Here is a 13,970-nt window from a genome sequence, read left to right on the forward strand (position 1 = left end):
GTTCACATGCACTATAGCTCAATGTAAGTGGCATTGCAGTGTGATTAACAGTGGCAATAAGCACATTCATCCCTGGCCTTTTATTAAGAGCTACTGGGTTTTATCACGCTCAAGCATGTGTCAGTTCTGGCAAAGCATTTGTGACAAGTTGTTTTCACCAGGCTGACTGGCAAGCACCGAGTGAGGTATCTTACTTAATCTTGCCAGTGGAGTGTTTGGAACATTTTGTTTTGTTCTGCTATACATTTTGAAAAGCCTGGCTGTATCTTGGTATTACACAGAATCCCATACAGTATGATGTTTCGTAGACTCAAAGAAATAGCTGAAGATCAGGATGGATGAGGCATAAAGAAAGGAAATGTATGTAAATACTGGGTATTCCATTTTGGGCCAGGTTTGATAAAGGAAACTGCTTTCTGTTCTCAGTAATAGAGCTCTTGGGGGGGGGAGAGGGGAGGGAGATGCGTTCTCTCTCGCTGTCTCGCTCACTCTGTCTCTGTCTCTCTCCCTCCCTCTTCCTTCCTCTTCCTCCCCCTCCCTCCCCCTTCTTCTCGCCCTCTCCCTCTCCCTGTGTGTGTGTCTCTCTCTCATCATCTCAAAGGTGAAAGGTCTGTCTAGGTATCACTGTTACGCTCTGGACAGCAGCACCTTTTTATGAAGCCACATACGAGGAATTAGGACTGCAGTTTCATGGAAGTCTTTGAGAAGAGTCTGTTTCCAGTCTTGTCAGAAGTGTGATCTCTCACTGAGCACATTTATTACAAGTATATTGATGACATTCCTACAGAGGCTCTTCAGGTCATCTGCTATTCTCCAGTGTCTGCTGAAAGGGGGTCACTCCTTCAGACTTCAGCAGGAAAACAGGAGACGGAGTACGCTCTGTGGTACTAGTGACTGATGCAGTGTTGCCACTGACAACATATGAACCTCTGTTTGAATAGAGTTAGATAATAAGGGGATTAAAACATCAGTGACAAGCACATGTTAGTGGTGCAGTTATGAGTATTGCAGCATGCTCGATACCCACATAAGGAGGTTAGGAAAAGAGAGTTTTTATAGACAAGATTGGGAGTACTGTAGTCTCATCTGTCTAGCAGGCATCTGCATATTTAGTATGTTTAAGATGAGATAGAGGACAGGCACACTGTTTGCCAGTCAGCTTTATTCACCAGCACCATTGTGAACACAAAGAAATTATTTACACCCACTGAGAACTCCGTGCTGTCAGCCACTTCCCACCCCAGCTGAGCACATCCACGCTTCCCTGTGACACCAGTTCTTTGAACAGGTCCTGAGTACACTAGAACAATACTGCCTGGGAGCTGTGGGAATGTAGGCCACCTGCTACTGCTTGTGTTTTAATGCAGCTTTAATTGTTTTTTTTTTTTTGTTTGCTTCTCCCAAAGCACTTTGACGATATCATGTCAGTTTTTCTTATATTGGTAGTAGTTTAAATGGGGTTGACTTTGTATCAGCAAGAGAAGAATTTTTATTTTAACCCCATAATGGTACAGCATTTTCCTGTCCTGATATGTGTGCATGGATGTTGCAGTATTTGAAAGCAGCAGAAGCAGTATAAGTTCTCTTCCAGAACGGGAGTTTGCCAGGTGACAAAAAGTGTACAGGATTTTCTGGCATTGAACAGAAGTAGGACTGGGTCAGGACAGCCTCAGGACCCACTAATAAATAGCTATATAGAGTCTATATCTGTGCAGAGGGCATTGGCTAAAGCACCAACTATTATTTTAGCTACTGGACCAGCTACTGGACCAGTATACATAATCATACAGAATATATGAGGTTGGAAAGGACCTCTGGAGATCATCTAGTCCAACCCCCCTGCTTAAAGCAGGGTAAGCTAGAGCAGTTTACTCAGAACCATATCTGGTGGAATTTTGAGTATCTCCAAGGATGGAGACTTCACAGCCTCTCTGGGCAACCTGTCTGACCACCCTCACAGTAGAAAATGTTTATTTGGAATTTCCTGTATTTCAATTTGTGCCCTTTGCCTCTTGTCCTGGTTTCCAGGATTATTTGCTCCATCATCTTCCCAGATATCAAGGTGAGGCTCACCAGCCTGTAGTTCTTCAGATCCTCCTTGCACTTCCTGAAGATAGAAGTCATGTTTGCTTTTTCCAGGCCTCAGGAACCTCCCTCAGTTGCCATGACCTTTCCAAGATAATGGAGAGTGGCCTCGCAATGACATTGGCCACTACATCAGCACTTGTGGATGCATCCCCTTAGGTCCCATGGACTTGTGTATGTCCAGTTTAAATGTTCCCTTACCTGAGCCTCTTCTACCGAAGCCAAGCCTTCCTTACTCCAGACTTTCCCACTGGTCTCAGGGGCTTGGATTCCAGAAGGCAGAAGCATAGCCTCCAACAACGTTGCTATGCTGTCTGGAAGGTTAGTATGCCCATAAGTTACTACAGCACCTATCTGAGCAGCTTGTGCTGAGGACTGGGGCTTGTCTTTCCAGCTGCTTTAATTCAGCCTTGACAAAGAGATAGACAGCTCTGTATGCATGGCAGCAGATAGGAAAAGAGGGGAAAATATGATCTTTGCAAAGTAGTACTAATATCACAAACTGGTTTGACAAAAAGCAAATGCAAGCAAATCTGGGATCAAATTGCTTTTCAGAGCCTCTGCACACTTGTACAATACATAATGTGGACATGACTTTTTTCTCTCTCAGATGCTTGTAGAGCACAGTTGAAATGTACTTTCATATCTTTTAGAGGAGGAAATATTAATGTTGGAAAAGTCCTTCAAAACTCAGTTTACAAAACAGCATGCAAGTTTCTGCTGGATCACAGGGAGTAGGGCTGCACCACATCAGGCTGTGTGACCAAAGGTGAGGTCATTATAGCCACTTCACTACTGACAGGTGCTTGTCTAACCCATTCTGAAAAGCACCTAACGCTGGAGATTTCACACCCTCCCCATGCAATCTCCACGAGGATTTCAGTATCCTTATTAGACAGCTTTTTCCTAATGCCTCACCTAGAAAGCTTAATCCTGTCACTTCTCCTTCACAGCTGTTTTAAACCATTATTTTGATGCTCTGGGTTATAGCATAAGGGAAAATACTCTAACAGAAGCAATTCTGCTAGGGAAGATTCTGTTTGGGTGCCTCAAACTGCAAAACAGTGATAATGTCTGCCATTTGCTATTTGCTGCTATTTGGAGTTATTAACTGTTTCTTTGCTGCTGACCTCTCTAGATGCTACCAGGCCGAAGACACTTCCAGCTCTGTTTTGTGACTTGTTTTCTTTTGAGCAACCTTTGCCAAGAACTCAAAGATCACAATTGTTCTGTTATGCTTCCTAGAGCTTATGGTGGTAGCTGACAATAGTTTACTGACCCCAGCAAGGATATTGTCGCTTATAGTGCTATTTTATTTTGTGCCCTACCTCCAAAAGTCATCGCCGAAAGGCCATAGCAGTGTCCCAGTGATCTCCCAGCTCGTGAAAGTCACGGTACTGAATACGCACTACCTATGTGTTCCCCACTCTTTACCACTGTGAAAGCTGTACAAAGGCTTGGCACTGTTAGTACAGAGATAGCAAAGACCATAAAATGTTTGTTTCTTACCTGGAGGGGAGGCCTGAGATTGACCTAGAGGACTTGGCAGATACAGAAGGGCTCAACTCATTTAAGTCCATATAGTCTCAGTGGTGCTGGAAGGGATGTGCCAGCTTACAGCAGCTGAATATTGGGTCCCTAGTTGGCTGTAGAAAATGGGCCTGATTGGAAGAGGAACCACTCACTCTTCCTTTGCTCTTTACCTTCTGAAAGATGACAGGATGAGAGTGTTCTTTTGACCACTCACTGTGCAGGTAAGAAAGAGCTGTGGAGCTCTTACACAGGTTCTGCTGCAGGCTCTGTCACTTCACAGAAATATTCAATGCGTGCCTCTCTGAAAGCTCTAGTGGGCCTGATTCCTTCCAAACACAACCTCCAAGCTGTGAGTTCCCCCGACAGAAATCTGCACAAGTAGCCACTCTGAGCTCTACACTGGAGATAAAGCATGTGTCACATTGTCTGAGGGGACATTAGCTTATGGTATGACAAGTATTTGAACCAAATTGACTGCTTTGGTGCTGTCCTTACATCACACCCATGATTATTTATTAATGTTCTTTTCATGCTCAGGGGATGCTCAGATGCAGCAGCACCGCTGGCATGTGCTACCTGGAATGCTGAGGACACTGGCAAGCAGCTGGAGGATTAGATTGGTGTGATCCTGGGCATCCCCTGTATTTGCCTTCCCATTGGAGAAACCCTGAATGCAGCATTTGCTGCAGAAATATGCAGAAACAGTTGATGCCGAAGGCTAGCAATTAGGTTTTATCCTAATGAAAAGAAGCGGAGAACGAATGCTTCTTAGTGGTTAATCGCTGTTTCTAAATGGAAGGGCAATAATAAGTAAGCCAAACCTAAATTCAGCCTCAATGGTAACTCTTCCTACTAGAATAGTAATGTGACATTCTATAGCTCAGGAGATGGCTGTAAATTCTTCCATAATATATTTTTCATCACAGTCATCTCTTCTAGGAAGAGAGGACCAGCTCCTCATAGATAAGTGCAAATTATTACATGCATAAAAAAGCCATTCATTTTAACTTTGAACATCTCCCTCTATTTAATTCCTGAATTAACAGTCTCAATTTAGTCTCTTTTGGTACAAGATCTTCCCAGACCTCAACTCTGTTTAATTATATTTCACTGAATGAGTCTCTTCTTTCTGTGTCCCTTCTCATTTTTTAAATATATGGTGACGAAGCCACAAATATTTCAGAGGAGTATCCTCTCCTCCATGTTGCCTTTTATCCTGTTCCTTGCACACGTCCTAGTTAAGGTGACATGCTGCTCTTTGAAGCTAGTTTATTGACTGGTTACAATTCATTGAAAAATCACTGGTGCATCTGAGTGTCTCAGCCTTCTTTCCATCAGCATTACATTGTATTTGTCACTGGGGCAATTCATCTGCTGTTTTGCTGCCTGTTGTCCTTTGGCGTAATCCAAAGTACTCAATTCATGCATCCCCTCTGCTTTGAAGAATTTGGAGGCTTAGAAGTTGCTTCTGTCTGCTTTTGTCATTGCAAATGGCCAGCCTGAAGTGCACAGAACTTGAAGAATAAACATCTTATAAATGCTCTTTTTTAATAATAGTTGGTTTTCTTATAACACTGCTCAGGGGTTACCTGAGCACAGCCTCTACCAACTGAGACCTTGGAGCATGAGTGATTGACGATCAGGCAAATCAGGTCCTCTGTGCTTTGACTCCTCATCTGTAAGAATTACTAGTTCCCACAACTGTGTAGTAAGGATTAATCTGCCATGGTTTTGAGATGCTTCTGCATTTCATTTAAGCGCTGTTACATAGTGATAGTGGCTGTCTGTTTGGGGTTGGTGAAGCTGTGAACTGGATGAAGTCTGTGGAAATCCTATCATCCAGTAGAGTGTTACCTGTGTAACGTTTCATTCGAGAAGGACATGCAAAATTACTGGCTCTGCACACTTTTAAAATAATTAAGATTATTTTTTTACATTGGGGATGTTTACTTACACGTCTGCCTCCAGTAATGGATATTTTCCATGTGTTTTTCCTTAGTTTCAGGAGGAAAGCTAGTAAAGAGGACAGTTCCTTAGCAGTAGTCTTATTTTAAGGATAATCTTTAGTTACTTTGTGAAGAAGCCTGACTGAACAGACATAGCAACAGATTCTCAGCACATAGTGTTCTGCTTTGCTGCAAACCAGAAAGGTATATCCTGAAAAGGCATGCAAACAACATCAAGAACATGGACTTTTTTTTTAAGCTGGACAAGATGTATTTTCCATTTCAGTGGAAATCTGTTTTTCAGTATAGACAGTAATATAGGGTGGGGGTGTATATGAAGGAAAGAAGTACAGAGGTTTCAAATACATTTGAATTTATCTTTTTTCATTTTTTAAGGACTCAAGGTCCTGTTTTTGAAGGGTAAGAATTCCAGCTGTTTAAAGGGCCACAAGAGGGGTAATTTGGGGATAAAACTATGTTCTTTTAAAAGAAAAAGAATATTTTATTTTGGTTTTAGACAACCCTTATTTTATTTATTAATTTGAGTATAGTTTAAAGATACTACATACAGATTAAAATGCATCTTTTCGATGTCATGTTTCATTTAAAACATTTCACTAAATAACCAAAATATGGTTTGAAATTTTGATACAAAAAATCCTTTTTTGATACAAGCTGTTCTGTTAATTGAATTTGATCCAAATTTATGAATACTTTTGCTCTCCCAGAAGCTCCATATTTTAGTGTATTTACTTAAAAAACAAAACAGCCCCCAAACAATGATAACTAAACAAAACAACGTCTTTCATCTTGGGCATTTGTTACTAATATTTGGGGATATCTAGAAATGTGTACACCCATGAGTCCAAAAAGTCTCCAAACATGTAGGCCATCCTACCTGTAGAAAGTAAGATTCATCCACATTTTGTTTAGATTAGCAGATTACAGTCATTCTTTTCTTTTATAGGTCACAGACCATAGAATATAATCCAGTATCTGCTGGATCAAGCAGAAGACTTGTATTTTGGCTGAAGTATTTTTCCCTGAAATATTTTTTAAATTTGAAAATATTTTTAAAGTTTCATAAGAAAAAGACTTGACTTTATCATTTGAATGCATGTATAGTTATATGTTTCATTATAATATAGACATACACATATTTATGTAGTATGTAGTAAAATTGTACTGATTATGCCTAAATTGCTGAGCAGGCTGCAGAACACAGAAAAACAAGCCAGCAACAGAAAAGTATGAAATACACAACCAGAGAAGTCCAGTGTGAGTGTGTGCATACTTTATTCTGGCTTATAATGTCCAAAATGAACTAGCTGCCTTGTTACTGTTCTGACTGTCAGTGAAAGTAGAACACTTCAGGTACTTCCAACCTTTCCAACTGCCATCTGTTAAGACATAATCATAAGCCCACTGACAAGTGTTTGTCAGAAATCACTTCATGATAATTGATCTCCTTTCTAACACACTTTAGTAGCTTATGTTTGAGACCTGAGAACTGTCATTACTACACATTAGTCGTCAAGATAACGACACAGCTGTCCTTTGGAAAAAAAGAACTTAAAGCACTTGAACGATCACAGAATTATAGGAGAATCATTTTTAAACAGCCACGTTTAAAATTTTAACTGAAATGAAAGGAAGTATTGATCAAAAAAACATACCCCATCACCAACAGCTGCATTCTTTTGCATCATTAGTAAATTTAGTTTTGTTTTGTTTACAGTGAACGAAGAGGTGCAATGATCATACAAAATCACTAGTGCAAGCAATTTTCCTTCTTTTCAAGCATGCCTTCTTCCTGACATAATTGCAGCTAATGATTTGCTGTGTTCTGCATCTGCAGTAATCATGATTTCATCCTTATTTTTAATCACTACATCTTTGCTATTCTTTCAGAGATGTGGTTAGCAGCTCCAGGAGGGCAGAAAGTTAAGGGGCCAGTGATGGCAATGATGCCTATTCTTACTAATGTCTGTGAAAATTTTGACAGGAATAATAAGTAATTGGGCAAAATACAGCATTTGCTGTGTTATGCAATGTTAAATGCCTGGTAAGTAAACCTCGTAGTGTTAGTCATAAAGCTAAAGCCTGTTTACAACTTCCATTTTTTGCCCAAAGTCTCTACTTGTTCCCATCAACATTCAATTTGAATTTTAACATCTGTTGGAAAATCTGCCTGCCTATTGTTTGTTTCCAAAGGAAGAAAGCATTTTGTTTTGGGTTGTATTGCTATTGTATCTTTGCAGTCAGTTGAGGAACGCCTTGTAATGCTCTGGCCTATTCCCCTGGGCTCTTGAGGAGGACTTTGAAACATCTGCAGAAGGGACTGCTCCTTGGCTCTCTTTAGGCCTTCCTCCTGGGAGCTGAGAATTTGGAGAAGAGGCCTAGCGAACGCTAAAGGAGCATGCTCAATAGCACTTCCATGGTACATGAGTCTTTGTCTTGTAATCTGCATAGACTTGAATTTGCCATCATTATGTAGCTTCCTTTTGAAAGTCAATACCTAGATTGAAAATTTTCTGAGATAAAAACATGGCAGAGAGGCAGATACAGCTCAATACATGTGAAATAATGAAAGCACTGAATGCAAAATCCACCTGAGTTTGACCAGCTGGGCATGATTCTATTCCTACTGAAACACTTTGCCTGCTAAAAATGGCGGGGCCTGTTCAGTGGATCATGGAAACATGTGGAAGGATGAGTGTAAACAGAACTGCAGTATCCTCTTGGATGAGCAGAAAGGCTGAAGTGTGTTTTACCAGCTCACTCTAAGAGTAAAGGTGTAGTTTACAAGGTCTGTCAACTGAAGCTAGCACTTCTGAAAAGTAAGGGTTTAGCAATACCAGGCATGTTTGTGATTAAGAGTAACTCAGTGCTTAGCAATCAAAGTAGTAAGAATCTTGGAAGCAGTTTAGGTGAGTTGCAGGAAAGGAAGGGTCTATAAACAGGAAAATCCAAATAAGCAAAGCTGTTACTGGGATTTAAGAAATAAGGTGTCTGTTAGACCAAATCTAAGGCCATGGAGTACCTTCCTGAAGAAGCCAGTGTTGAGATTCTGAAAAGTACTCAAATCATACTGGTGGAGAAAGCATCCTCTGTTATTGAAAAGAGTGATACAAACAGGTGATTTCCAACTGTAATTTCTCTGACTTCTGGAAGTCAGATATATTGATCTCAGTGATATGTCTACATCTTTGATATATGTAGACATTTGGATGAAGAGAAAACTCCTATGGGAAGCTCTAAAATAGTTCATCAAAAATAACTGATTATATCCTCTTGAGGGAATTAAATTCTACAGGTTTGCAAGAGTTTAATTGTGTTTCTGGTTAAATTCAATTTATTTAGGCTTATGAAGGCTTAAGTTCATAGAGCTACTAAAGGAAGTTTAAAGACTGATGAAATGCCTGTCAAAGAACATCAGTTTTATCTAATAACCTAATTAACAGCACTCTACATTTATATGGCACTATTCATCCCCAAACTTAGAAGTGGTTTGCAAATGAATTAATGAAACATATACAGTAAATACATATTATTAGCCTCATGTTTGTAGGTGGGCAAATGGAGGCCTAGAGAGACTAAAGTGATTGCCAGTGACAAAGTAAATTTGTGTCAAGACCAGGAAAAGTTCACAGTATTTTTTATTGTGTTAGGTGCCAGTCTCTTTTTAGATCTTTTTTTTTGTCTTTTCTGCATTTATATTATTTCTTTCCTGTCACTATCACATCTCTGCTGGCTTGTCTCACCACTTACTCCACACATATTCACTGCTGATAACACATTTTTAGATTTGCAAGTCTTATATTAACTAACAATTTTTCCATTACATGTAATAAAATAATTGGATCTTTTGATCCTTTTTGTGTTTAAGGGTGCCTCATAATATGAGAGCTACCTCAGAAGATAAACCCCTAGTATCAAGGTGTTTATCTCCCAGCAGCAGAACAGAATCAAGATATTGTTTCTTTGGACAGGACCAGCAGGTAAAATACTCTATTTTCTTCAGGTTTTTAATTGTGGAGTCAAATTTCCAGTTGGCAGGAACAGACATTGCTTCAGTGAAATCAGTGGTAAATATTGAAGTTCTGGTCCAGAGTATCCAAGTACATTTGTTATCCTACATATATTTGTGTGGGAGGATGTTTTTTCTTCATAAGCCCACATGTAAGAGGGAGGGCCATCCTGATCCTATGAACTTCATGCTCTCATCTTTCATAACTGACAGCCTTCAGACTCATGTTTTGGAGAGCTGAAGCAATAGCTCAGCATAATTTTCCAAAGCAATAATTTTCCACTGCACGTCAGTCCTGCTCCACAGGGACACAGGATGACTTGCATATGTCAGCTTCAGCAGCCTTGCTGGCTGCTTTTTCTCTTAGCTGGGGGTGTGGATTACCACCAGCCTTTCAGCCAACCGTATCTCACTGATGGCTGCATGGCATCTGTACGGGAGTCGTAATGGGACTGCTTCTGCTTTGCAAGTTTTCAGGGCACTCAGACTGGCCAACTCCCACCTGTGGGGTCTGTTTTACCATTGTGTTCCTCCAGTTAAAGCTAGTGAAATACTTAAAGAAAATGAATTTGTCCTTTGCCATAGTAAGACCTCCCTTACTCTGCATTTCCTTAGGTTTAGGCAGCTGCAGTCGCATTGATTTCTGGAAAACAATTAATGGTCTTGTGTGATTGACAAACTGCTTTTGCTGTATCATGTCTTTGAGCGGAGGTCTCTTTCAGATTTCCAAAAGAGTTCTGCGTACCAGCGCTCTTCCACTGTTTTAATATTTCAAGGCAAAGGCAGCTGAGCAAATACATTCAGGGCTTCAAACAAGCCTGGGGTTTTCTGGAGCACCTGGCTGACCAAAGTGCATACCTCTCATTTACAGGAGCAATAGCTATGAGTTTTCATTCGGAAGTGTGAGTGCCGAGTGCAAAGTGTGAGGGCACCCACTTTGTCTTCCTCTTTTTAGGCTCAAGAAGTGTTAATGTTACTGAGTTCCAGGTTAAGTCTTGCCAGTCCTGGCCACTCTTACACAGGACAAAATTAAGCCTGGAGACTGCAGAAAAGGCAACTAGTGAAATTACGATAATGGAGAGCCTGCTGTGCAAAAGGAGACACAGATTGTGGCTTAACGAAAGAGGCTCAGAAAAGAGCTAATTCCTGCCTAAAAATAAATTGGGTAGATAAACATCACGGAGAGAAAAAGAACTGTTTAAACTCAAGAACTGGTGGTCTGCATTGTGCCTGCACATGCAGGCTGGAAGGTGGAGGGTTTCTAGCAATCAGAGGGCTGAGTTTCTATTTCCAATATGAGGGGAAGGAAGCTAACTGTAGTGGAGTTTTTTAAATCAATGGAGCTTGACCAGTCCATGATATAGTTGCGTGCAGCACCAGAGGAAAAGCAATCCTGTCAGGACCATGTTTCTTGGAAATAAATCAGCTTCCTTGCAAGGATCAGGGATAATTATCTAAACACTGTGGAACTGTGTCTTACCTTATGGAACAGTTTCTTCTCCCAGCTGTGCTGAAAACTGAACAAATTTGGGGAAATTGCTTGTCCTGTTGTGCCAGTGTTTCACCTAGGTGTGAAAGAATTGACCTTCCAGTTAATTTTGTCAGTCCCAAATAGTCTCGCTGAACACATTGTATCTGTTTACAGAATATTTTTTTCAAAATATTTAAATACCATGGGAAACTACATCTCCTTAACTTTACAGTGCATAAAGCTACACGTACTGGCAGGCTTGTGGGCCTGATATTATATGCGTAAATACGTAATAGTGGATATTTAACAACAAATACCTAAAATATGTAATGAAATGAGCTTTTTGCTTGTTCTTCACTTACTACCCATTTTCTTACCTTTTGTAGTGCCTCATTCTTTTTGTTCAATCCTTTATTTAGCTCCTGTGTTTTGCTGAAGGCTAATTTTTCCAAACTTCTCACAAAAACATTTTCTTAGACTAACTTTGGCTTCTCATAGTTTTGCAAGCTATATTTGGCATCCTACTTCTCTTCCCTTTCAATTTGGATTTTGTTTTTTTTCTTGCTGTATTTGCTATTTCTGTCTTTCCATGCTGATGGCCTCTTTCCATTTCAGCAGCTGGAAAACGCACAGAATAAGGAACATCTCACCCAGGTAAGTTAGGGCTAAGTGCTGGAAGACGACCGTCTTCATCTTGGTGGAATACCCCTTTTCCAATACTTTTTCTTTCTATATATTTTCTTCCTTCTCATCTCTATCGTGAAAATTCTTACTTCTGTTCCTCCATTATATATCCATTTTATAGAATATTTCATATTGTTTTTTTCTCTTTTTGGCCATTACCGTAGTCCTCATGGCTCTGTGTACAGCCTGAATACAGTTTGGCTAGTACGTGTTGCGGTGGTTGCCCATGTGAATGTAATGGATGTGTGTTCCTGCCACAGAATCTCAATGCTGTGGATTTCTAGCAAAGAAATTATGTTAATAACTGTGTCACTTCACTGTTTAAATATGGGGAATAGTGTTTCAAATATAATACCATGTTGAATAAAAGATGTGGTTTTTAGGGACAAACTCCCAATTATTAATTACTTAAAGCTTATCAACTTACAGACACTTCATTTGCACACTCTGCTTTGAAGGCTGACTTTTCTGAGAAATAATTTTTTGAGGAGATGTAAATGTTTTAATGTTATTTTGTAATTGATTATGATGGATCAAAACTGCATGAGTGTAGCTAAGTGTGCGTGCCCAGTACAGTGGTTACATGATGACAGCATACTGTAGGACAGTCTTGGGGGCTGAGACATGCTGTTTTCTTCTGGGGTTATGATGGGTGTTGATTTTCAGTGGACCTGTGGCAGCACAAGCTGTAATTACACAAAGTGTAATACAGGGATGAACAGGGCTTTTGGTTTACTCTGCCTGTGTAAACTGCTACAGACATCGTGCTGCCATTGCAAAAGTAATTAATATTTTGAAAGCAAATACGACGAAACCCCAGCCTGGCAGTTGCTTAGCGAGGTGGTTAGAAATCTAACGCAGCCCTCTTGTGGCCGTTTATGTTTTGACGCAATTGTGGTTTCAAAAAGCACTTCAAAATAGCCATTGTTTGGAGAAAAAAATAAATGCTTCCTGCTTTGAAATTTCTGTTTGTATGGTTACACTTGTTAAAGGTGTCGATAACATCAGCAACCGGTGTTGACAGTACAGGTTAAAATACTTTTTGTGTGGTATTGGTCAGAGATGACTGAATTTCCAGGAGCAGCTCTCTAAAGCTCTACCTGTAGTGGCAGTCCTACATTCCTGGCATCAGCATTGATGGAAGGAGTTGTGTGAGCAAAACCTGTGTTACCCGAAACCTGTGCAGTTGCGTTCCGTCACAGAATGCAGATTCTCTTTTTCTTCTGAACTGTGTTGCAGGGAGCACTGCGTATTCTTCCTAGAGCATCTCAAGAAGAGCTTTTTCTCTCTTTTACTCCTGCCTGTCCCCAAATTCGTAACTACCTCTGGTCACCTCATCTTTGGTAAATATCTGCTCAGTTAAACACTAAAGTCTTCCAACTACTTAACTTAACCATTCTTACATTGTTTTGAGTTTAATCCTTTGCGGCACTTGCAGTAACATTACTTTGAGATTCTTGATCAGAATAGCCAAAGTAGAATCTGCTCCAAAAAGTCCTTCTAGGATTTTGCATGAGGCTACAGAAAGCTGTGACAGGTTGAGCATAGAATGAGATTTATTACTGAACGTGGGTTGCAGGATTACCAGTTAAAGTCCCATTTGCTTCTATTTGAGGTTAAATTTGTTTCCATTTACAAGATAAGCTAACTCTCTCTCTCTTTCTCTCTCTCTTTGGTGAAAGGACTTGCAGGTTGAAGCTTATACTAAAAAGAGAAAGGTACAACCTAAATTTTACCTACTCCTAACATGGCCGATTTGGAGAAAACTTTTCCTAATTTCTTATCCTCCACACTAGAAGTTTGCAATATCTTGCTGCTAGTCTGCCAGAGAAGTGAGATTTACTCTATTCTGCATTTTGCTGTCTGCCTTTCCTCTGCCAAAGAGGTATGTTTGGCAGGCACATTTTTGAGCTTGACATTTCTTTGAAGGTAAGAAAGATTCATCTTTGTGCAGAAAACCATTTGTATCGCTGCATCCTTTAGATCCATTTCGAGAGCCAAAAGCAGGGTTTGGGAGGGACTTGAGAGCTGTTCAGTCTTTCGCTGACCTGTGTCCAACTATGAATTATACTCCAAGACATTTATTCTGTTTGGTGGGTGCTCCAACAATTTTATTTCTTGATATGATTGCCATTATCAGGTTGCCATTATCAGATAGATTGTATTCAACTTTCTTAATCTCAAATTTTCAAAATATCCAGTATTTCGAAGAAGCTCTCTG

This window comes from Dromaius novaehollandiae, chromosome 13 (genome assembly GCF_036370855.1).
Source record: "Dromaius novaehollandiae isolate bDroNov1 chromosome 13, bDroNov1.hap1, whole genome shotgun sequence".
In the NCBI taxonomy this organism is placed as follows: Eukaryota; Metazoa; Chordata; class Aves; order Casuariiformes; family Dromaiidae; genus Dromaius; species Dromaius novaehollandiae.